The sequence below is a fragment of the Varanus komodoensis genome, unplaced genomic scaffold (genome assembly GCF_004798865.1).
Source record: "Varanus komodoensis strain SLA01 unplaced genomic scaffold, ASM479886v1 scaffold39, whole genome shotgun sequence".
Classification (NCBI taxonomy): Eukaryota; Metazoa; Chordata; class Lepidosauria; order Squamata; family Varanidae; genus Varanus; species Varanus komodoensis.
Genome location: NW_025335922.1, coordinates 3,325,643 through 3,348,677, shown reverse-complemented (window position 1 = coordinate 3,348,677; position 23,035 = coordinate 3,325,643).

The window sequence follows — 23,035 nt, the reverse complement described above, 5'->3', positions numbered from 1 at the left end:
ATGCCTGGATTTTATTGGTTCTTGGATATACTTATGTACAGAGACATACCTTCCAATGATGAAGTTAAACTTGAATATATTGACTACTGAGATCTCTGGGTATGTTGATGGATAAGCATCAAGTTGAATTTGTTAATACAGTTGTCATGAATATTATACCATGGATTGTCTATGTCATACATGGAATTCTTCCAACCATACCTAACAACTGTTTTAAAAAATGTCTACTTTGAATTGTTTTTCTGAGTGCCTTTCTATCATGTATACTTGGCAAACGATGGAACTTTCCATCAGGGAAAGTGGGTCTGGCTGGATGATTTAAGTGCAGAAACAATAAAGATTTGCTGAGAATGGCTCAGGGCTGGTGATTGTCAGAGGGAGGAAATGCAGCTCACAATAACATCAATCCATGTTTATAAATATTTATTATTGGTGAATAAGTAGGATATACAGCTAGTCTCCATGTTACAAACAGGTTCCATTCCTGAGAAAACGGAAATTCATCTTCAAGTCAATTGTGTATGTAAGTTAGATCACATATAACAGGCCCTCCATATTTGTGGGGGTTAGGGGCACAGGACCCCCAAGAAAAAGGAAAAACTATTACTATCTCCACCCACCCCCATAAATGCACCAGTGCCTCCTCTTTGAAGTAAGAAAATGCTGGACAGATTTCCCTCACTGCATGAGCAGGGCAGGAAAGCATGCTTTGGAGGCCTCCCGCTCATTTCCTTTTTCTTGATGGTGATGACCAACTTCCACAGTAATTTAATGGATCGATTGCTTGATGTTTAAATTTATAGCCTGCTGAAGAACCCAACAAGGCTCTCTAAGCAGAGAATAATAATACTAGAAACATAGGAACAAAGCAAGTCAGAAGGGGTCTCCTGGGCCATCTATTCTGACCCCCAGCTGCAGCTGGTTTGGCTCATATAATCCCCAACATGTGGTTGTCCAATCTTTCCTTGAACACCCTCATTGATGAGGCCTCAATCACCTCCCTTGGAAACCCACTTCATATCCAAGGGCTCCTAACTGTCAGGAAGTACTTCCTGTCATCCAACCTGAAGCTGGGTTTCTTGAGTTTTGCCCCATTGGAATGCATCCTGCCCTCCACTGCAGGGAAGAACAGATCTCGGTTCTCCACATGACATCCCCTCACATACTTATAAGTCACTAAAAGATCCCCTCAGAGTTTCCTCTTCTCCAGGCTGAAAAGACCCAGTTCCCTCAATCTCTCCTAATATGTCATCCCTCCCAACCCAGCTACCATTCTTTTGACCCCATGCTGAACTGATTCTAACCTAGCGGTGTCTCTTCTATAATATGTAGCCCAGAATTGGATGCAGTACTCCAGTTGTGGATGCACCAGAGTCATCTACAGTAGTATCAACACCTCCCTAGATCTGGAAGCCATGCTTCTGGTTATACATCCAAGGGTGGCATTTGCCGTCTTAACCACTGTGTCACACTGCTGGCTCATGTTCAGCCTGCTGTCAACAAGTAAAATTACAATTCCTAGCTATGGGGTTGGGAAGGGAGAAACAAATTAATAGGCTTTATGTTAGTTAGGTAGGTACAGGTTATTTGTAACTTGGGCATTTGTAACTCAGGGACTACCTGTACACTGTTTAAAGTAGGAATGGAATAGGACCTTGGAATGTTCCAGTCTAAGCAACAAGTTCTCACTTTGACATCTATATCTGAGGTTACACTGGATCTCAGGTTACATCTTATTTAACAAAAAAAAATTTGTTTCATGCATATTGGATCAACAATGTCTCATTAATAAGGGTTTGTCTAAGTCAGCTGATGCTGGAGATGTAACACAGCAAATGCCTCCTTTAATTATACTTTTTTGGCAATGTCTAGTAGTCAGCTTTTTTGGGAAAAAAGATTATAATATGGAGATGTATTGGAGTATTCCTTAATATTTACTGACACATGCATTCTTTCAAATCAAGAAATTAGAAGTATTCCTGATTGTTATGTTTGGGTGTGGAAGCTGAGCAGTGAATAAAGCTGACAGGAAGAAAATGGGTACATTCATGACATGGTGCTGCAGGAGAGCTTTCCAAATATCCTGGACTGACAGAAGGATGTGCAAGTTGGTCCTAGATCAGTTCAAGCCAGAATTTGCCCTGGAAACAAGTGAGATGAAATTGAGCTTGTCCGATCACATCATGAGAAAGCAAGATTCAATGGAGAAGACAATCATGCTAGGGAAAGTTAAAAGCATCGAAGAGGAAGACCAACTATACGGTGGGTTGTTTCCATAAAAGAAGACAGCCTTGAGTTTGCAAAGGGTGAGTAGACAGAACATTTTGGAGGTCTCCCATTCATAGAGTCACCAAAAATCAGAGATAACTTGATAGCACATAACAACAATACCTACGTCCTGGAAGTTAATGCTTTTAACTTCCAGGACGTAGTCATGTCCAACCCATCACTACCCCATGGACAACATTCCTCCAGGCCTTCCTGTCCTCCACCATCCCCCAGACTCCACTCAAGCTCACACCAACTGCTTCAGTGACTCCATCTAGCCACCTCATCCTCTGCTGACCCCTTCTTCTTTTGCCATCTATTGTTCCTAGAATTAGTTAATGCATAATCAACATAAACTAATTTTCTGTGTACTTTTGACAGCTAAAGGGCTAATAATACAATATTGGAAGAATAAACTTCCACTTCCTGTAACTAAATGGATTGAGGACCAAATGATACTTTGGTCCTCAATGATACTTTCAGTATTTGAATGAACTGTATTAGAAGCCACTCTCAAGTTTACATATATATGAATAGTTTACTACTTTTATTGAAGTCTATGAGTAACTGATACATTCAGATGTATCTAGCAATCTAATTATCCTTTCCCTTTCCCCTTCCCCATGCTTTTGTTGAACCTTATAATACAAAAACAAACTAAAAATTATCATTAAAAAAGCCTTTAAGATTCCCTGGGGCCGTGTGTTTCTATGGGACCATTGTATAGTCTGGGTGGCTGAAGACCCTGACCCTGCAGCCTGGAGTCTTGCAGTATACCTGAGGTATGTCTTGCAATGCATTTCAGCTTTCAGCTGCTCCTTGTTTAGTCTCACAGTACACAAGGTATACAGTATTATTATCAGCTCACTCTCTCAAGTCCAATTGATTTCCTAACTATGCCATACTGACATGGATGAAAGGCATCGCATTTGCCCTGCAGCAGCTGCAGCAGTGCAGAAGTAGGGGCAGAAGAGTCTTTGTGTTGGAAAAGGGAGGAAGAATAGACCCCAGAGAACAAAATGATCCTGGGTGGTTTTAAACTTTAAGCGGCAGAGTGAATAATCTTGCTTATATTTCATAAACACTAATCCAGAAAGAAAGAAAGAAAGAAAGAAAGAAAGAAAGAAAGAAAGAAAGAAAGAGGCAAAATCCCAAAGATAAATGAAGTATTGCTTTTAAAGGATCACTAAGCCAGCATATTGCTGGCAATTGAAAGTTAGTCATTGGTGGCAAACATCCACTTCAGGATGCTAATTTTTCAACTAATGAAGTCTTGCTGAACATAAAAAAGGCATTAGGCATCTATTTAAGCACGAAGCACTGGGGAGAGCAACTAAATGCAAGATGCTGCTGTCGATGTCTTTCTTATTTCTCTCACAATGGCCACTACACGTGCTAAGAGACTATGGCTGGGTCAATTGCAGGCCAATTTGCCTGACCGCCTGAAGTTCCTTGGAGTGGTGATGTCTGCATTACTGTCAGCTAGTCAAATGCAGCTGCCAACCTATGCAGGATAAAGTTTTCTACATACTACTGTAAATATCTCTCTGTTTCAAAGAGAAAGGCATTAATAGCAATGCTCAAAAGGCTTGACTGATGCATGGTTTCTGCTTGCAAGTGTCTGGCAGGGTTGAGATGCTTGCAAAACCCACCCTGTGTGCCCCCTACATCAGTTACACTTCTCTCTCTCTCTCTCTCTCTCTCTCTCTCTCTCTCTCTCTCTCACACACACACACACACACACACACACACACACACACAAGCATGCGTGCGCACACACGTTTCCCTGGTCACTCTGGCTGCCACCTTCTCTCCTTTGTCAAGGGTTCAGAAGCTTAGTTTTTCAGGGGATTGTTTCTTCTGCTACCAACTTATGGTCTTAATTTAAACTAAGGATGCAATCACATTTATGTGCCGACAGAAACAATTCCCAGCATGCCCCAGCCAGTGAGCCATGGTTAGTGTTGTACCCCAACCGTGTTGGAAGGACCAGGTACTTTTATACACTCAGGTGTATATACACATGTGCATGTGTCTTGATAGGGACAGCCAGCCAACATCCTGGTACTCAGTGGTTGATGATCCTAACATCTTTCTCTTGGGTATTTTTAGTTGGCAGCCCAAATTTGTTATCAAATACAATGAATCAGATACTTCCAACTTTGATTTAGAGAGGGAAATTATTTTCAAGCCCCATCAATTGACAAACAGGCCCATTCCATAGAGTTGTAAAGCTCCAGCTTCACAGAGTTTTAAAAGATCACACAACAATCTCACCTGACTAAATCTAATTGCTCTCATAACTCAGTCAAAGGTGTGTCCTCATCCTGCAATGTGGAGTAACAGGAACCCTTCTGTTCATATTCTGTGCTTCAGTTTACACTTCAGTAGCCCTACTGACTCATTCTTCTAAACTGTTGTCACAAGGAACTGTCACATCTGAAATGTCTCCAAATTTCAGCTTCCTACCTTTTATCACTGTTTAAATTAAAGCAAACATGCCTGGAGCAGAAAAGTTCCTTAGGAATAGCTGTGTGGGGTACTTGTCTATTCCAATTAAAAGTCCCCACAAACAGCACAAAGTAATGTTCAGTACAGATCATTACTTCTGTTGGATACTAAAGCTAAGATTCTTAGTGAAAACCTCCAGCAAACAGAATTAAAATCCATTGAGGATTTGCTATGATTCTTTTAAAGCTGGCAGGCCAAACCATATCATTGTTATGCAGATTTTCTTGGTATGCATAGCCTCAGGAAGGATTAAATCTTAAATTACCTTAAGCTGAAAGCAATTCTTATGTTGATTGCAACCCCTTGGTGGGAAATCTGAGTGAGAATAATGGCTTTTCAAATTCAGCATTTTTCTTACCTGAGGCACTTTCTATTGGGGTCAAAAAATGACCCCGCAATGCAAGTAGTGCCAGTGTTTTTATTAAGGCAAATAAACTACTAGGAAAGTTTTGATCAGTTCATACTTCCAGTAAACACCAAGTATTTGTTTGGCTTAACCCAACTCAAGGATAAATCTGCAGAATTAAACCAGTGAATCTGTTGAAGACTACATTAAGCTCTGCTTCTTCAAAAAGCAGGTGCTAGTATTGATTAGAGATCCTAAATTTTGTATAACAAAGGAAGGACCAAACAAAATCCTCACTGAATTGGCAATCTTCTTCATAACTGAAATTTTAAAAACATGGCTTTTAAAAATGAATATGGAAAACAGCAAATGGACAAATTCATCCAGCTAGTTGGAGTGTTTTGAGTACTTATGACTTCAAAATCTTGTTTTCAGTCTTCTTGGATGCAAATTTGTCTGTGACCCTGAACCAGGGTTGCCACCTCTTTTTTCCTCTTCTAGCAGGCTAGTCACCTATAATAACAGCATGTAAGTATAACATAGCCCTATTGTATCTGTTGAGTTTGGTCAGTGCAGAGATATGAGAAGTTTGGTTGATTTTTGACAAGAACTTATGAAAAGGAACATTTTTTTATACATAAAATGAAAATAACTCTACATTGTAAAACATGAAATGTGAGAGAAAGCAAAACTGGCAGAGTTGTCCATCCATAATTCAAACAGAACTCAGAAACAGTCAATCCTAGAGACAGTAATATGGAAGCAATTATGTACACTTGCTTGGTTTTCCATATTGGTCCTCACTTGGCCAGTTTTTACAAGACCAATTTAGGGCACAATCCATACATGTCCTACAGTTCCCATCATGTCTCAGCCATGCTGGGAGTTGTAGGAGTGTGTGTGTGTCTGAGCATACTTAGGATTGCACCCTTAGCCAGCATAAACATAGTACTTAGATGGGTAGACTAGGAGTGAATGGGGCAGCTCAATTCCTCCTGTAGCCATGAAGCCCACTGGTTAACCTTGAGCCAGTTACTCTCTCTCTCCTTAATCTGTTCCACAAGGTTGTTTGAGCACAAAATCAGGGAGGAATCATCTATGCTACCTTGCGCACCAAAAGACACTCTGAAGCAATTTTAGATGACCTGACAATGAGACTGCGGGAAGGGGAGACAAAGTGAGAGACTCTTCCTGAGGAAAGAAACTTTCAGAAAAGTGGAGGTGAGGTTTCATTACAGCACTAGCTGAACTCCGTTGTTCACACCTGCTTCAGAGCTTCCAGGTGGTATTTTAAGCACCTGTGTGAGAGGCAGAATAAACCCACTGAGCCCTCAGCAAGGTAAAGCTTGGAGGACTCCAGGGAAAGAGCAGAGCCCTGAAGCATCACAACCAGAGCAGAGCCAAAGATGTCGCAGAGGATATTTTTCTCAGAAAAAGTGCTATGATTACCCCCCCCCCCCCAAAAAGCCACTTTGCAGGATCTTTTCTGTATTTTCTCCATGCTTTGGGGATGCGGTGCCTGCCTTCCATTTCCTGATAATATTGGGAATGCTGGGTATGGGGCATTGTAGAGGTTGAAAAATTGGGCTCAGGATTCCCACACAGCTTACACTGTTTCCACTTGCAGTGGCGGTGCAAAACAGCATACACCCCCTAGGAAAAGGGTGTGCCTGGGAAAAATTGTTGGAGAAGTTCACTAAATTATTCACCCAATTTCTTTGCACCACAATAGGGTGAAGATTTTGGAGACACAGTTATGTGTCAAACCACTTTCAGCCCAAGGTCTGAATTCCATTTAGGAGAAACTCACAGTCCAATGGTAGTCAGGGCAAAAGGGGGTTGACCCAGGGCAAAAAGGTGGAGCAAAATACATGAACTATCAGCATACTTTAGGCTAACTTAAGGGGGTGTTCCTGCTCCATGTCATAGTGGGAATGGTAGGTATTTTTCTGCATAAACTTGCTCAGGGTTTCACCTTATGTTACTAAATCTTGGGAGAGGCAACATTTTAGAAAGAAGGCACACACAAAAGCTGGGAAACCACAAAATGGTTTGGAGATGCAGTGGGGAAGCAGAAAAGACATGGTGATGTGTTACCCCTGGGAAATCCAGTATGGCCTAAATGGGACTCCAGTTGGCTTGGAAATTCTGGAACTGCATTAAGGACTACAAGCTTAATTTTTACTGTTTGCTCTCCCTCCTTCTTTCTCCAGTCATTGTGCTTTTATTGCATTGTTTGTTTTAAGCAACACTGTAAAGTTTTTGGGTTTTCTGCAAATCACAAGTTGTACAGAAATATTTCTAAAAATGGAAAAATAAATGAATAAATATGTATGCTAGCTGTGGGAACCTTTTTTCATGAAGGAATGAACTGAAATGCATTAAATAAGTAGACAAACTAATCTGATTCCAGGATTGTCCTCAACATTCAAAAGTGGGCATTGAGAAAGGTTGCACCCACTGTCTTCTGAATTTCCTGGATGCAAGAAGTCACACCAACATGGTGACCTTTCCCCAAGTCACTGGTGTTCTTTTCAGGCAAGATAAGATTTTCTTCTGAATGATCAACATCTGTCAATTGTTCCCAGCACAGCTTCTTGATCTTGCTGTGGAATAAAGCAGACTGGAATTCACACACAGTTTGGATAATGAATGATTATGATCTGTTTAAGACGTTTGCTGTAATATGGCTACATGGTTTGTGGCATCAGAAAGAGATAAAATTTTGCAACCTGAATCTAAAAGCTGTGGTTGTCCTGGTAGTAAAAAGGCAGAGGGAGGGTCAGGCTGCCTGGCAGCATGCTGTCTCTCTGTGTTTTGTTAAGTTATGGTTAAATTCTGAATGTGAGCAAATTAAATTGGCCAGAGACCCTTCCTAATAATTACACTTTGGTTTGAAAAATGATTTTCATTAATACTGGTTAACATTTATATTCCTCATAAAGGCCCCATATTTGTAGGCTGTATGATGTGATCTATGCATTTTATGCATAATTTCGTTAAATCATTTTAATAATAGAAAAGGGAGTGAAGTTAAATCACTGTGCTGCTTGTTGATGTTGTGGGAGGAGGCTGCATATTTTATTCTCTTTCTAGCAGCCCAAGGGATGCTAAAATAAATTCTGCTGGAAATTGGATACCACAACCCTGCATAGCTGAGGTGGGCAGAGTTCAAGCTTTTGGGATCAACTCGTTTGTTTGTTCTTTTACGAGGATCCCAAGTTCCACTAACCAAAATCATGTGCAGAATAATGCTGGGGAAGGGACATAAACTGCAAATCTATATCTGAGTTAGGGTGGCCACTTACTCTTTAACCAGAGAGGGGGAAAGAGGGTAACAAAGAATACTGGCACTTCTGGTTCTGAATAGCACCAATGTTCAAATTTTTTGCTGCAACTTTCACATTTGATGGCTGCTTGTTTTGCACAACTTTCTCACTCCTGCAAAAAGAGCACTTAGTGCAAAAGTGAGTGCAAATTGATGAGAAATGAGTAGCTGTTGGAGAATCTTGCAGAGCTTGAACAGCACCCATTCACCCATCCATATGTGAGCACATGCATGTGAGAGCCTGTGGCCTTAAGTCCCAGCCAGCATCACATGTAGTCCTTAGGAATACAAATGTTGTGCACCGCTGCCCCCCCAGGCATTGTTGACAGCTGCCGAGAGCATGGCCAAGGGTCAGGATTAGGGATAGAGTTAGGGGTAGACTGGATGGGCTCTGTGTTCCATCATAACAACCGGAACTGCATGCCTTATGCAGTCATGCAAACACCCACACATCACATGAAGGACTGTGAAGGATCGTCAAGAATCAGCAACGACATTGTCCAGCAACATCCACATCGACATCTGCTAGACCTCTGCTCTAGCCTGATTAACAATTCTGGACAGGGCTATTCTGTAATTCTGCCTGGGAAAGTACATGCAGTTTCACTGAGCTGCTATGCCATTGTGCCTTCAATGGCCAACTTTTAATGATCTGGCTCATATGCACTTGTCTAGCTCACAATACCCAATTGCCCTATGGCATAACAACATGCCTCCCCAAAGCAATCATTCAGCTTTGAGTTTCAACTGAGCCAGGCCCTCTCTTTCAGATGCTTTCAGTGCTGCCACGACAGTGTCCCAAGTGTCAGGATCCCAACAAAAACACTTTTCCAGGGTCTCTGAGCCTTTAGCATGGATACCAGATACTCTGAAAAGTGCATGTCAAAAGGGACACTGCTGGGCATCTTCATTAGAGAATCTTATGCATATAAGGAAGTCATTTCACTTTGTTTTTGATCTGGATTTATCCAATCTGCACCTTTTGGACCAAACTGAGACTGGTGCACAATCTTTACATGAAGTCTGTACTTTTCCATGTAATAATAAGTTTACTGTATAATTTGTTGACTGTTGCTCAAAAGGGGGAAAAAAGCATTTGACAGTAATACATTCAGAAACTGTGAAAGAAAAAATGTGTACTTTTGAAAAATGCGCACAACTTTGCTTTAACCAACAGGAGACTAATGCATACATCTCAACATTGCACACAAGTGTTACATATATTTGGGAAAATATACATGAAAATATTCCTGGGTTTTCATGCAAAAAGTAAAAACAAATCAAAATGCCAATGATATCGACTGAAGTTGGAAGAACCTTGACATCTGGAGAACTTCAGCAAGCCTGAGGCTGAGGATTCGCTTTTTCTCATTACAGCTTCTTACAGGGGCCATAGCGGAGAAATCTGGTGAAGGGACAGCAGTGCCACTGTCTCTTCACTGGCACTTTCTCATTCCAAGGTCTCCAGTGATTTCAGCGCAGGTGTCAGTGTCCAGGGAATGGGTGGCTGGGTATCAGGTCACAGCACTAGGACTTAGACAACCTGTACACTGCAAGACCCCCTCTGAATCGCAGTCCAGAGGGCAGGACAGAAGGACAAGGCAAGTCACTCCGAATAGAGCAGAATAGTCAATGCCAGTCAGGAGTCGAAAGCCAGAGAGACAAGCCGAGGAGATGAATATACCTGGGACTGGAGCAGAAGGTGCAGCAGGTAAAGCCAGGCATGGTCCAGAAGCAGAGGCAGGAACAAGGCAACAGGCAGTTTCCAGAAACAGGTTCCACAGGGCACAGAGCACTTCAACAACACCAAAGACTGTTGTTACTAAGGCAAGAGCTGGTTCTTATACAGCTCTCCTCTCAGGGCTCCCAGGGGGTGCTCGTAACATACCAGCTGGCTGCAATTGACAGTGGGCCTTGTCCGACAACCACCAGAGCTGCTACTCTGGTCCCTGGCCTGAAAAGGAAGCCTTGGTGCTGCCTCAGAACCTCACATCCGGTTTGAACTGACCCAGAGGAACACACTTTATGGCCTATATGAACAACAGAGGTTCCCAATCCACATTGTTTAATAGTGGTCCAATACACATTGCATAGTAGGACACCTCCCAAACCCTTCAAGAACAGAGTTTGATACAATGCCAGAAATTGTTGAAGGGGCTGAGGGAGAAAGAAGCCCCAGTGTGCTTACAATAAATCCCTGCACAGCCTTAAAATAAAAAAGGCTGCTTTTCAGTACAATTTATTAGTCTTTTATAGACTTTTCTCAAGAGCACTGGTAAAATGGTAGGCAAAGAAGAATTTTGGGATACATTTAGCTATGCAGTCTGACTTTGACAAAAGAATATATGTATGACCCATCTACTTAGCTCATTTAAATCTCCTTAGAGATATACATATACTGAAACATTTCTGGAGTCTCTGACTAAATGTTTGCACTAGAGAGAAATTACCATCAAACTTGCAAAACCCTTATGCACTTAGGAAAATAAATCTTCATGTACTTATTCATAATGGCAATTCCAGCATCCATATGCTGAAAACCCAACCGAATGGAAAGTTCAAAAATCAAGTGTTATGAAACTATTGTGCTTAAGGTTATGCGCATATACCATGACAAGACTGAGAAGCAGAAGGAAAAAGTCCTAGTTTGGTGTGGGGAGTCCGGGAGCCTTTTAACTTGATAACAGGCAGTCCCAAGTTGTGAAAAGCACCGGATGCCATGAAAACTCCTGGTTTAGGGTCAAAGCACTATAATATGTGGTAGACTGAATATGTGAGTTTTGTGTCATGCAGAAAATGCATTCTTTTGAGGGAACACACTTGTTAAGCAGTGTGCCTACTAGGAAAAGTGCATATAAAATGTGTAAATTGGAGGAAAATGTGTATACAAATGTGTAAGAATCTTCATGAGGATTGTTTTCTGAGATAAATATTGCTGGTTTTGCAAGATCAATGCAGGATGCTATGGGCAATACTGTGTGAGAGCTATTGTCATAATAACTTGTTGGGGGCTTCCTTTTAGCAACTACTGATGAACTATTGTGGGAAACCAGAATGAGCTGGTTGCTTTTCACTTTATATTGTCCAGGTTTGGCAACTGAGCTTAGTGCTTGTAAGAGAATCTTGGTTTTGCTCGTAAGACATGCCCTGTTTGAGCCAATGTCCACTGAAAATACTGGCAAATTGTCTCATGTACATGTCTCAAACATGTACTCACATTTGATTTATGCAACCATTCCCATCTGATTTTGTACTCAAATTTTCCTAAAAACACAGATAAAGAAAAACTTCTTGACTTGCACAAAAGTCTCCCTGCTAACAGAAAGCCCCACTTCATGGAGGACAGTTGTATGAATCAGTTGCCCAGATTTGGGGATATTTGTGCAAATTTCATGTTCAGCTGCTGCTTGACTTGTGCAATTTGCAATTTTCCCACCTGTGACAACAAAGTAGCAACTGCAAACCCAAACAGGAATTGGGCATGAGACAAGCAGAAAAACAAAATGTGAAGAAATCCAATAATCTTGAACACTCCTTGTTTTTCTGTCCCTCCCAATCCACTCCTGGCCACTGTCACCCATGCCTTGGTTGCATCCCATCTGGACTACTGTAATGTGCTTGACATGGGGCTGCCTTTGGAAATTGTTTGGAAACTTTGGGTATTCCAAAATGCTGCAGCCAAACAGTTGACTAGAGCCAGCTGTGGATTGTACATCACCCCCTCACTGGATTCTGGTGTCTTTCTGGGCAAAATACAAAGTGCTGATTATACCCTATGAAGTCCTACATGGCTTGAGACCAGGCTTCCTGAAAAGCCACCTTCTCCCAAATGGCCCAGCTACTCTGGCACCACTACCTTCAGAGGTGCATTTGGTGGCGCCACAAGAGAGGACCTTCAGGGAGGCCACTCCCGGGCTGTAGAACTGCTTCCAGGAGATGCTGGACTGGTTCTTTTTCTGCTCTCTGGCTGCCAGCAGGCAATGACCTTCATATTCAAGCAGACATTGGGCATCTAAGCCCACTGTTGGGCCAAATGCTGATTTTGTTCTGCTGTTGCATTTTTAATTGATACAGGTGTGTAGTGTGTAGCAGTTTTAGTAAGGTTGTTATTTATCCATGGTTGAGTGCCATTTTTGGGGGTGGGGGTGGCAAGTAGGATACAAATCAAATCAATCGATCAGTGTGTGTTTGGTCAATTGGAGAGGGACTCTTTGTGGATGAAATCCCAAAGCAACAAGGAAGAGAGGTGATGAACTGATCTCAACATGATTAAGTCGGGTGGAGAGGGGGCTCATCCATAAGGCATGGGGGAGGCACCTTCCCTTCTCTGCTTCCTGGTATTTTATTATATAACTTCCTGTCCAGTAAGAAAGAGGTGCAGCAGTGAGAGCGCTGTTGCAAGCACTACTGAGCCAACAAATTCATCAGTGAAGCTGACAAATTTCAACAGTCAAAAAAGTGGTAGCGGGACACACATATTTAAACAATAATAATTAAAAATCCAGGACCAAGAATGTTACCCTCTCCCCGATTCTGAAACGGTAAGATCCATCCCCTCCCCTTCAATCCATTTGGCTGGTCAGATGACAACTGGCAAAGTGGAGCTAAAGTGGACCACTCTCCCACTGCCAACTTTTGCAGGATCCAAAGTGGGCAGTGAATTGGGAGTAGCCATCTTGGATGGTGGACAAGATGACCCCTTGCTCTCATTCAGCAGACTCTCCTGAAAACTCACACCCTGTCAAGGCTATTGCAAGAACAGGCATGGCTGGACACCTGCCAAGGACCCAGTTCAGCAGGAACCCAACTGCAAGAGTCTCCTGAACTTGTTCCTCTTCTTCACCATTGTGATCTGCTTCTTGCTCTGGCCCTCTGACAGTGTTGATGGAGGGCCAGCACATGTGGCAGACTACTGCTCCATGCCTTTCCACGCATCCAGCAGGCAAATGGTACCAGTGATGAGGAACAGGACGGGGAACCATTGCAGCAGGTAACAATGGTGATGAGAAGGTAGCATCACTGTGGCAAAGAGCCCCTTGAGGGTGACTTATCCACAAGCCCTCAGACAACTGGATCCAACATGGAACATCATTCCTGACTACAACATGTAAATATTCCAGAAAAAAACACAGAGAGGGGGAAACGTTTTATTTAGAGCTTTTCAAACAACATCCCCAGCCCAGAAATCTCAACAAGAAGTGAAATGCTTGAAGAACATTGCAGTACTGTGTAGTTACAGAAATACAATTTGTTTCTCAAGAAACAGCTGGGAAATTATGCTTGCTCCTGAAAATATTTTTAAAGTCTTCTTAATATCACTTTGACAATACAGAACTAGATTAAGATGATCTATCACACACCTGTGGCCAGGAGCACGATTAATGGTGTGTATAGGATTTTTAGATTAAATTATGACAATGGTGGTAGCAACATTTTTCCTTGGAATAATGCCACTGCATTCGCAATCAACCCAATCCATCAGGAAGAAATAGGTGTGTAATGAATCGTTGTGCCTGTATTTTCCTTAGGCTGAAAATTCTTTTCCCAGAGCTTCATGCTGTCCCAGGTGTACAGAGTTCCACTGTAGATTGCCTCTGGATCCACCAAAGGCAATCTACCAGAGGCTTGGCCTGGAAGGTGAGGACCAGGTACACAGTGAGCAATACTGTATTTAATTAGAGCCAAATTTCTCATGCATCTCTAGCCTCTGCTGGATAGAATCAGAGGTCTCCCTACAGAAAAATGGGAGAAAGGAGGATGCAGAGGTAAAAACTGCCTCCATTCCTCCTTCCACCCTGCTGGAAACAGCACAGGAGAGCATTCAATATTCGGCAGCCTCTGAGTTTGGAGGTCTTCTATGTAAAATCACCTGTGGGAGAATTATCATCTATTACTATGCAGTCTGATTCCAAACATGAATCACATGATTTTTGACAGAGGCAAGAGCTCATTATGAACTTAAAAAATGAAAGCAAAACAAAGCAACCCTTCCCCTGCCAAAAAATACTTCAGCTTGACAAGAAATACACATTAGCAATAGAAATACACAAATACAATTTTTCAGCACTATTGCTTTTTTGTTTCACCTTAAAAAAACATTTGAAAAGTTTGGTTTCTTTGACAAAATAAACATCACGTTCAGTCCAGCAGTATCTCTGTTGTGTTATAAAATGCTCAAATGTTAAACATACTGGGTAATTAAATTTTCCAGGAGAGAGTTAAGTTGATTTTATTATGCAAGTATAGAATATTCCACAGACAAGGTTGCTGCATGGTTTAAATATAACCTGTCAATACCATGAAATTATGGTTCCCATTCGCAGAAAGTTGTGATCAAAACCTGAGCAGATGATTAGTACTGGATCAATCACTTGTTTGGGAAAGGACTTCTCTGGGTCACGTCTGCTTCATTTCTGGGCACATTTGAAAGTGCTGGTTGTTCCTTGTGTTGTTGGACAACATAACAATTAGGTAGTTCCTAAGCTGATTCTGCTATATTCATAATGGTTGTAAATGCACAGGGCTTGGATGGCTATCAAATGAACTTTGTTATTCAGATTAAGTTTGATTGCAAGTGCCTTCCTGGTTTACGTACCTTTTATTCCAGTCCCAGAAAGGAGCCTCACTAAAGTTCTTACTTCTTTGGAAAACTTGTTGTCATGCTGAAAGCCACATGATCATCTCTTTTTCAAAATGGCTGTCTTTTCTTTTCTTTTCTTTTCTTTTCTTTTCTTTTCTTTTCTTTTCTTTTTTTCAGATGATGGTCAAACAGATACACACAGAACCCAAAAGCAGGCCATGAGCACTACCACATGCTCCAGTTCATGCTTCCCAGTAAGTGGGGACTATCAGAGGGTTGTTGCCTGCCGGCAGTAATACTGGAGGTAGTGTTTGACTGTCAGGCCTAGTAGCCATTGACAGCCTTCTCCTCCATGGATTTGTTTATAAAGTTGTCCAACTGGTGGCTATCACTATATCTTGTGGAAGTGAATGGCATAGTGTAACTATGCACAGTGTGAAGAAGTATTTCCTTTTATCTCTTCCAAATCTTCCACCAATCCACTTTATGCAATGACCCCAGATTCTCATGTTATGAGAGGAAAAAAAGACATCTCCATCTTTGATTTCTCTGCACCAGGCATCATTTTGTAGGCCTACATCATGTCTCCTTTTGCCTAAGCTAACCAATCCTAGTTTTTGTAAGCTTTCCTTATGTGGGAGCTGCTCCAACCCCTTGATCTTTTAGTTGCACTTTTCTGCCCTTTTTCTAACTTTACAATATCCTTTGTTAGGTGCTATGACCAGAACTGTACCCATTATTCCAAGTATGGTTATACCATAGGGTGGTAAGATTTGGGCATTTTTTTTGAAATTTTAATTTTGAAATATATTTTGAAATTTATATTAATATTTTCCTAATTATGCTGCTACAGAGATTGCTTTTTTCACAACAGCTGCACACCATGTTGACACTTTTGTTGAGCTGTTCTTGACAACTCTAACATTCCAGTTTTGGCCAGTTACCACTAGCTTGTATCCTGTCAGTTTATACCTGAAGCTGGGATTGTTTGCCTTGATATGCGTCAGTTTACTCTGGTTTCCATTGAACAGTTGAGTGTACACAAGCCATGTGTTTCCTTTCACAGAGGATAGAACTCTATTTGAAGATATCCTCCCCTTGAAGGGCTGCCTGGTGAATTTTGGTCTAAAGCAGGATTCCCCAGTCTGATGACTTTCACAGGCACTTGGACCACAACTCCCAGAATTCCCATCTAGCAAGGCCATTGTCTAGAAATTCTGGGTGTTGCAGTCCAAACATGTCTGGAAGGTCCATGGTTGGAGAAGGGTAGCTAAAGTATCCAAAGTATTATGGCCATGAACAGTTAACACAGGAGCAGACAGGCACACAGTTCAGCTGATCACAATTTTCCCCAGTGTTGGGAAAAGCATATTTTAATTGAAATTATAATAATTATTTCTAAATTTGCATATATGCCTATAAACCAGCAAATGCACGTTTTGTGCAAATTGATATCCCGTTTTTCCTCTTTGTGGCTGATTTGTAAGAGGACAACCTACCACCGGGGGCTTTGGTTGTCTGGAAGGTAGGAGTCTTGTTAAGATCTCTTCTCTTTCATAGGCAGAACATCACAGACAGCTGTACATTTACGTTCGCTGGGTCAGAGCATCAGGTTGCTAACAGTTGAGCACTGCTTTGTAGCCAAAGCCCTTTGCAATGTATAGAAGCCATAAATACCACTGGTTGCCTGGCTGCACTCTATGCAATGAATGTCCCAGTAAGCGACAGACTCATCTTTTTGAACTGTCTTCTCCTGGTGAGCACAAAGAGCCCTGTGGCTGAGTGTGTCAAATCAAGCCAGGTTCAGGAAGGACTTGGGGTTTAGAAAGGCCTTCCTTGATTCCGAAGCTTCAGAGGATGTATCAGCTCAGGGGTTCAGAGGATTCATTGTGACTCTTAGACAGGATGTCACCCTGGGAAGCAGTGCTCCTTTGGGGTGTTCAGGAGCTTTTGTTCTTCTCTAAACACATGTCTAGTCCTTTCAGTTTTTTGTCAGGCAGGCAGGCGCCTAAAGGGAAATGCTTCAGACAACAAACAATCTGGAGAGAAGTGCAAGGAAGGAAGGATTGCTTTGTAAGCACACACACATTACAGTTTCTCTGTTTGCAAATTCTTTTTGAACAATTTGGGTACAGCAGCACAAGATGGCATCTGAAGTCAAAAGGTTTCAGAATGTGATGGGACAGAAAGCAAGACACTGAGATGATGATGATGATGATGATGATGATGATATGAGCACTGAAGAAGATGAATTGTTAGGAGTGGCCAGTTCACTTGGCAGACATCCTCATTTTCTCAACTCCAAGTCTATTCCATTGCAGTTCTGGCTGAGATCATTTGAGCAGTGCGATATGGTAAAAAACCTGTAAGGATTGTTCTGTGTATTTTTTTCAAATGGGTGCATTCCCCATTGACTGAAACATTTCACGTGCATTTTAGAAATATATACAGTGGGGTTTGAGCATTTTCAAATGTCTGCATTTTCAAATGCTTTTTTTTCTTTTACGGAACACACGGTTAATCTGGAAATGTATGGATTTCCAACCACAAATCACATCTTTTTCTGTCTTTGGTTCTGAGGTGGTGTCTTGGGTAAATCTGAAAACAAACAAAAATCCCCACCAAAACTCCAAAGTCCTTAATTCAGTGAAGTTCTCACTCATCCCTGCTGGAGGAAAAGATGCTTTTGGAAACCCCAGGGCAAGTCACCCCTGCTCCTTGCAGCCATAAATGAGAGAAGCATGCTGTGTGTAGACCAGCTTTCCCCAACCTGGTGGCATTCGTATGTCCTGAGGGACAAAGCCTCTCACCCAACATGCCTTGCTAGTTGGAAGAGATGATGAGAGCTGCACTCCCAAACATCTGGAGAGCACCAGGTTTCGGGAGACCACCCTGAACTTTTAGCAGTCCTTTCCTAGTCAAGCTGCATGGAAGATGTGCTCAGATTGTAAGCACTGAAGTTTCTGTCCTTTGCAAACAGTGTTAGGTTGCAAAACCAAGCTAAACTAAACCATACTCTTCATTTCCAGTCCCCATCTCTTTGGTCAATGGTTTGTAGGAGACAGAGAACTTTCCTTTTTTAATATGTTTTCTGCAGCTTGGTATCCTCCAGATGAATTGTACTATACTTCCCATCATTCCCACAGTCCAATACATCATGTCCTGCAACCATGTTGTGGAAAGTTGGCCTCACCCCCATTGCAGCCAAGGGTGTGTTTCCTCTACAATACATGCCCTGGTTTTGCTGCTTCTGGAGTTGAGAGGAAGTAAGCACATTGCACTTGCTCAAGAGCTGCCTCACACTCACCCCTGGTGCTTTATAGCGGACCTAGGCAGGAATAAGCAATTGTTTGGGGGTGTGGGCACATTTTAATAAACAGTTGTCGGCACCACCACAAAATGGCTTTTTCAGGAGAGATGGCAAAAGATAAGTCACCTGACCATTAGTCATCCCAGAGAGCTTCAGCTATTGGGAGGTATAAAAATGAAGTAAACACATAAATAAACAAACAAACAAATAAATAAATAAATAAATGCGTCCGAGTGCTAGGAAGAGGTGGGTTCTGAACCCAATCATAGTACATAATGTCTTTGAACACACGGCTTTAAGCATGCACAGAACCCTGTTTACAAGCAATCCCAACTATCACCAAGAAAATATACCAAGTCACAGAGCTAAAACATCTTGGCAGGCATCATGGCTGGAATGGTCTCCATACTGGGCATTGGGTGCCATAACGCCTGTCACTGATCCAGGCAGCTGCTGAGTCCTCCCACATCCACTTCTGGGGAACTGCAATGGGGCCTTGCGGCATGCTGGCATTGAACAGGATTGTCACGCAGTATCAGGGAGAGGGCTGCAACTTACAGGAGACACTGAAAGATGGCACCAACCCCACCTAGACTGTGTTGGTGCTGCCCAGCAAACTTCATCCTCTCTTTCCCAAGTGAGGGGACAAGCTGACAGGTGACCCAAATCTAAAAGCATTGGTTTTTCTCTTTATTTGGAGATGAGGTGAAGGTTAGAGGTCAGAGATATTCTCCAAGCATATTGGCTGGCATTCAGTGTGGCTGCCCATAGCCCTCTGAACACAAAGGATTATGGGTATCCAGCGGAAGGCTAGGATACTTTCTATGACTGTAATACACTGATTCCAAACTGGACTGGAATCCAGAAAGTTGTTCTGTATTGTTTGTATGAAACTGCATTCTTGTTAATGAGTACCTGCACCAGTGGAATGACATTTTTCATACTTTAAAAATAATCTGTCTATCAGAAGATGGCAGAATGAAAGAAGCCAGGCAATCTGAGAAACACAAATGGAAGGAATCTAATAATATTGGAGACAGCGTGCCTCTCAATGCCAGTTGCTCAGGAAAGTGAGCAGGAGCACTTCTCCACTCCTGTCCTGTTTGTGGGCTTCTTGCAGGTATCTGGTTGGCTCCAATGGAAGCAGGTACTGGAGTAGATACTCCTAGGGTCTGATCTCATCACAAGCTGAGATTTTTGTAAAGTTAATGAGGAATGCAATGATGTCTGGAGGCAATTCTGTTATCTTCTGTCTGGTTGATGAGTTGAATGGGGAAGGAGCCTTCTTCGTTCCCAACCAGATTTTGAAGACACCAATAGGTAGTGAAGTTTCCACTGAACTGTGTCAGACTTCCAGTTTTTTAGTCAAGATTCATGAAAGGGAAAAGGAGAGAGAGAGAGAGAGAGAGATCTATTTTAGGAACCAGAGCTCAGGTGCCACATGCTTTCTTCCACTGCCTCCTGCCACTTTCCACATTACACTTGATTCTGGTAACTCCTGAACTGCAGCTTTTGTGCCCTGCAATGCATTAGAACCAGATGGAGACTAAGGGATGAGGAGTGCACTTGATCACAGAATGGACAGACCTAGGTGTGAAAGGAAGTAATTATGCTTTAAATCTTAATAATCATCAAAGAGGACTAACTCACGGGAAAATCTGGTGACTTATGGGGTCTGGAATCACATGAATGCACTAAATGGATAGCACATGCCCCCTGCTCTCAGAATTAGCTGCTTCATTAGCAACAGCTCTGCTCAGCCAGGGAAGTTAATTAAAGTCTGCAGCCGGGCGTGCACAGAAGGAAGCCGCACTGTCGTGGCATTAGGAGGATACTCTTCCTCCACGTAAGGCTGGCAAATTAGATTTTATCCTTCCTTTCATTTCCACATCTGGTGGGAGAGTTGTTGGAAATCATCTCCCTTAAAGCAGAGATGGCTCATTTAAATAATAAAAGAGAAGAAGCATTGCTGCCTTAAATGCATTGACTGTGCTTCTTGTAAAGCATTAGCAAGGTGGAGGCGAAGCTACAGCCTGCTGATGCTGCATCCACCTAGGCTCCTTTGTAGAGATTGTGGGATCTCCTATACGGCCAATGCATTGGACATAGTGAGGACTTGCTGTGGGTGGGAGAGTGAACCTTCACGTTGACTGAGCATCCAAAAAAAGCTGCGTATTTTTCAGCAGCATGAAAGAAACCTGCCCACCTGTTACCTGCCTGCTGCCTTCTATCTTGGTACATGGTTATTCCATCTTTATTTCCTGCAACAAACCCAAGGCAGTTTACATAATCCTTATATAACACCCCCTCACAAAAATACACGAGAGTTTGTGACTGGCCTTAAGTCACCAACTGAGCTTTAGGCCAAGTGGACACATGAACCCCAGTTCCCTAAGTTCCAGTCCTACACTGTAACCACTGTCCACTTGGGAGGTGTGACAATGCCCATGCCATGTTCCCATGGGTGACAGTTCCCTGAATTGCATGATCCTGGGCTAGGTCAGGGGTGGGGAAAATATTTCAGTCCATGTACCAAATCAACTTCAGAAAAGCTCTCACAGGCTGTATTCCAGTGAAGGGTGAGGGCAAAGGGGATAAGGGCAAAGTACATTCTGCTATGCATATGGATAACTGGCAACAGTTATTCACACACTAGTAACCTCTCACCTGAACTATTGCAATGCGTTTTATGTGGGGCTTCCCTTGAAGATGGTCTGGGAACTTCAACTGGCCCAGAATAGGGTAGCTAGACTGCTAACGAGGACAGGCAGATGCAATCATATAAAGCCAGTCCTCTACCATCTTCACTGGCTTCCAGTTGAGATTCAGCCCCGATTTAAGGTGCTTACACTAGTGCTTAAAGCCCTAAAGGGCTTGGGGCCAGATATCTAAAGGAGCACCTCTTCCCATATACACCAACCCAACACCTTAGATCTGCACCTGAGGCCCTTCTGAAGGAGCCCCCTCCTCAGGAAATACGGAGGGTGGCAACATCAAGAAGGGCCTTTTCTGCAGTGGCACCCTGACTCTGGAATGAGCTCCCCAGAGAGGTTTGCCTGGTGCCCTCTGTTTACTCTTTTTGGCACCAGGCAAAGACCTTTCTATTTTGATGGTGTTTAAATTGTTAACTAGTTTTTATTGGCATTTTAACAAAGGGGTATGTCTTTTATGAAATTACTAGTTTGGTTAAGTGGCCATGTTTTTATTATTTTATTGATTTGTTTTATTGTTGCCACCCACCCAGGGAGCAATGTGGCTAATGGGATGGGTTAGAAACCAACCAACCAACCAACCAAATAAATAAATAAATTGTATTAAATCCAATTAATCTTTGTGAACTACCCAGACAGTTTTGGATGTATAAACATGCAATACATGAAAGAAATAAAGATTAGAGTTTCTTGTGGATTTCTCCAAGAACCCTGAACTCAGATTTCTCCAGTTTTCACCCTCACATCCCAACAGACAGACTTTATCACACTGCCAGCAACTAACCAAATCTCAAGGGACTGAGGAAGATGGAAGACAGCAGCCAAAGCTAACTCAAGGACTCCTTCTAAGGAACTGTAAATAGCAGGAATAGGCTGAAATTAGATCTCTAAATGTTTTGGATCTCAGCTCCTAGCATTCCTAAAAGTTGACCATGCTAGCAGATATTTTTAGGAGCTGAAGTGCAAAACATCGGGAGATCTACCTTCTGTCCACTCCAAGTTGTAGTAAACATTTACAAAAGCATAGGAAATAAAAAAATAGCTGGGGGTCCGTGAGGGCCTGATTGTTAAAAAGTATACACCACAAAAACCTTACAGTGCCCCTCACTTTGCTTCTTTTATGATTCACCGCTTCCTGGAGTTCTGACCAAAATGTCAGTCCTTAAAGGTGAATGCTTTTTCTGTCTTTTCTGCTGCAATGCAACCAACAAAAACCAGTTGTATTAAAGATGATTTCACAATAGTTAAACTCAGGGCAAGTCTGGAATCGAACTGACATTTATTTAGAAAGGATTCCTACTGCTCCACTCTAGACAGCTCACAGAATATATAAAACCATTACAAAACTAAGAATAAAATGAAATTAACTGATAAAAGAGATGCACATTCAATGACTACGGTACTAAAAATTAAAGAACAAGAGCTGTTAACAGTTAAACCTTTCCAAAGGCTTCAGTACAATCTTCCTGGACATGGTGTTCTTCAGGTGTGTTGAACTACAGTTCCCATGGTCTTTGGCCATTCTGGCTAGGGATGTTGGACATTCTAACATATCTGGATGCTCATGAAGGATGCCGTAGTAAACAAAACACTTTTCACTGTGTATCTAAAAGGTATCAAGCTTGCTGCCAACATTTCTTCTATGTGTTGGGAGAAAGGGGTTGTGAAATTAGGATGCCGTCATAGAAAAGGATCCATTTATGGAAGTCATTTGTTCAAAAACTGAAGATGAGGCAACTGGAGAAGTTTCTCAGTAGGTGATCTCTGGGTACAGGCAGTTTCATTCCTGACAATAAGTTAAGAACTTAAGAAGAACCCTGCTGGATCAGATCAAAGGCCTCTCTAGGCCTCTTTTTCCACAGCAGACAACCAGATGCCTGTGGAGAAGCTCTGAGAGCCACTGTGGTGCAGTGTTCAAGAGCATGGGATTGGGACTCAGGCAATTGGGGTTCTAGTCTCTGCTCAGCCATGGAGCCAACTG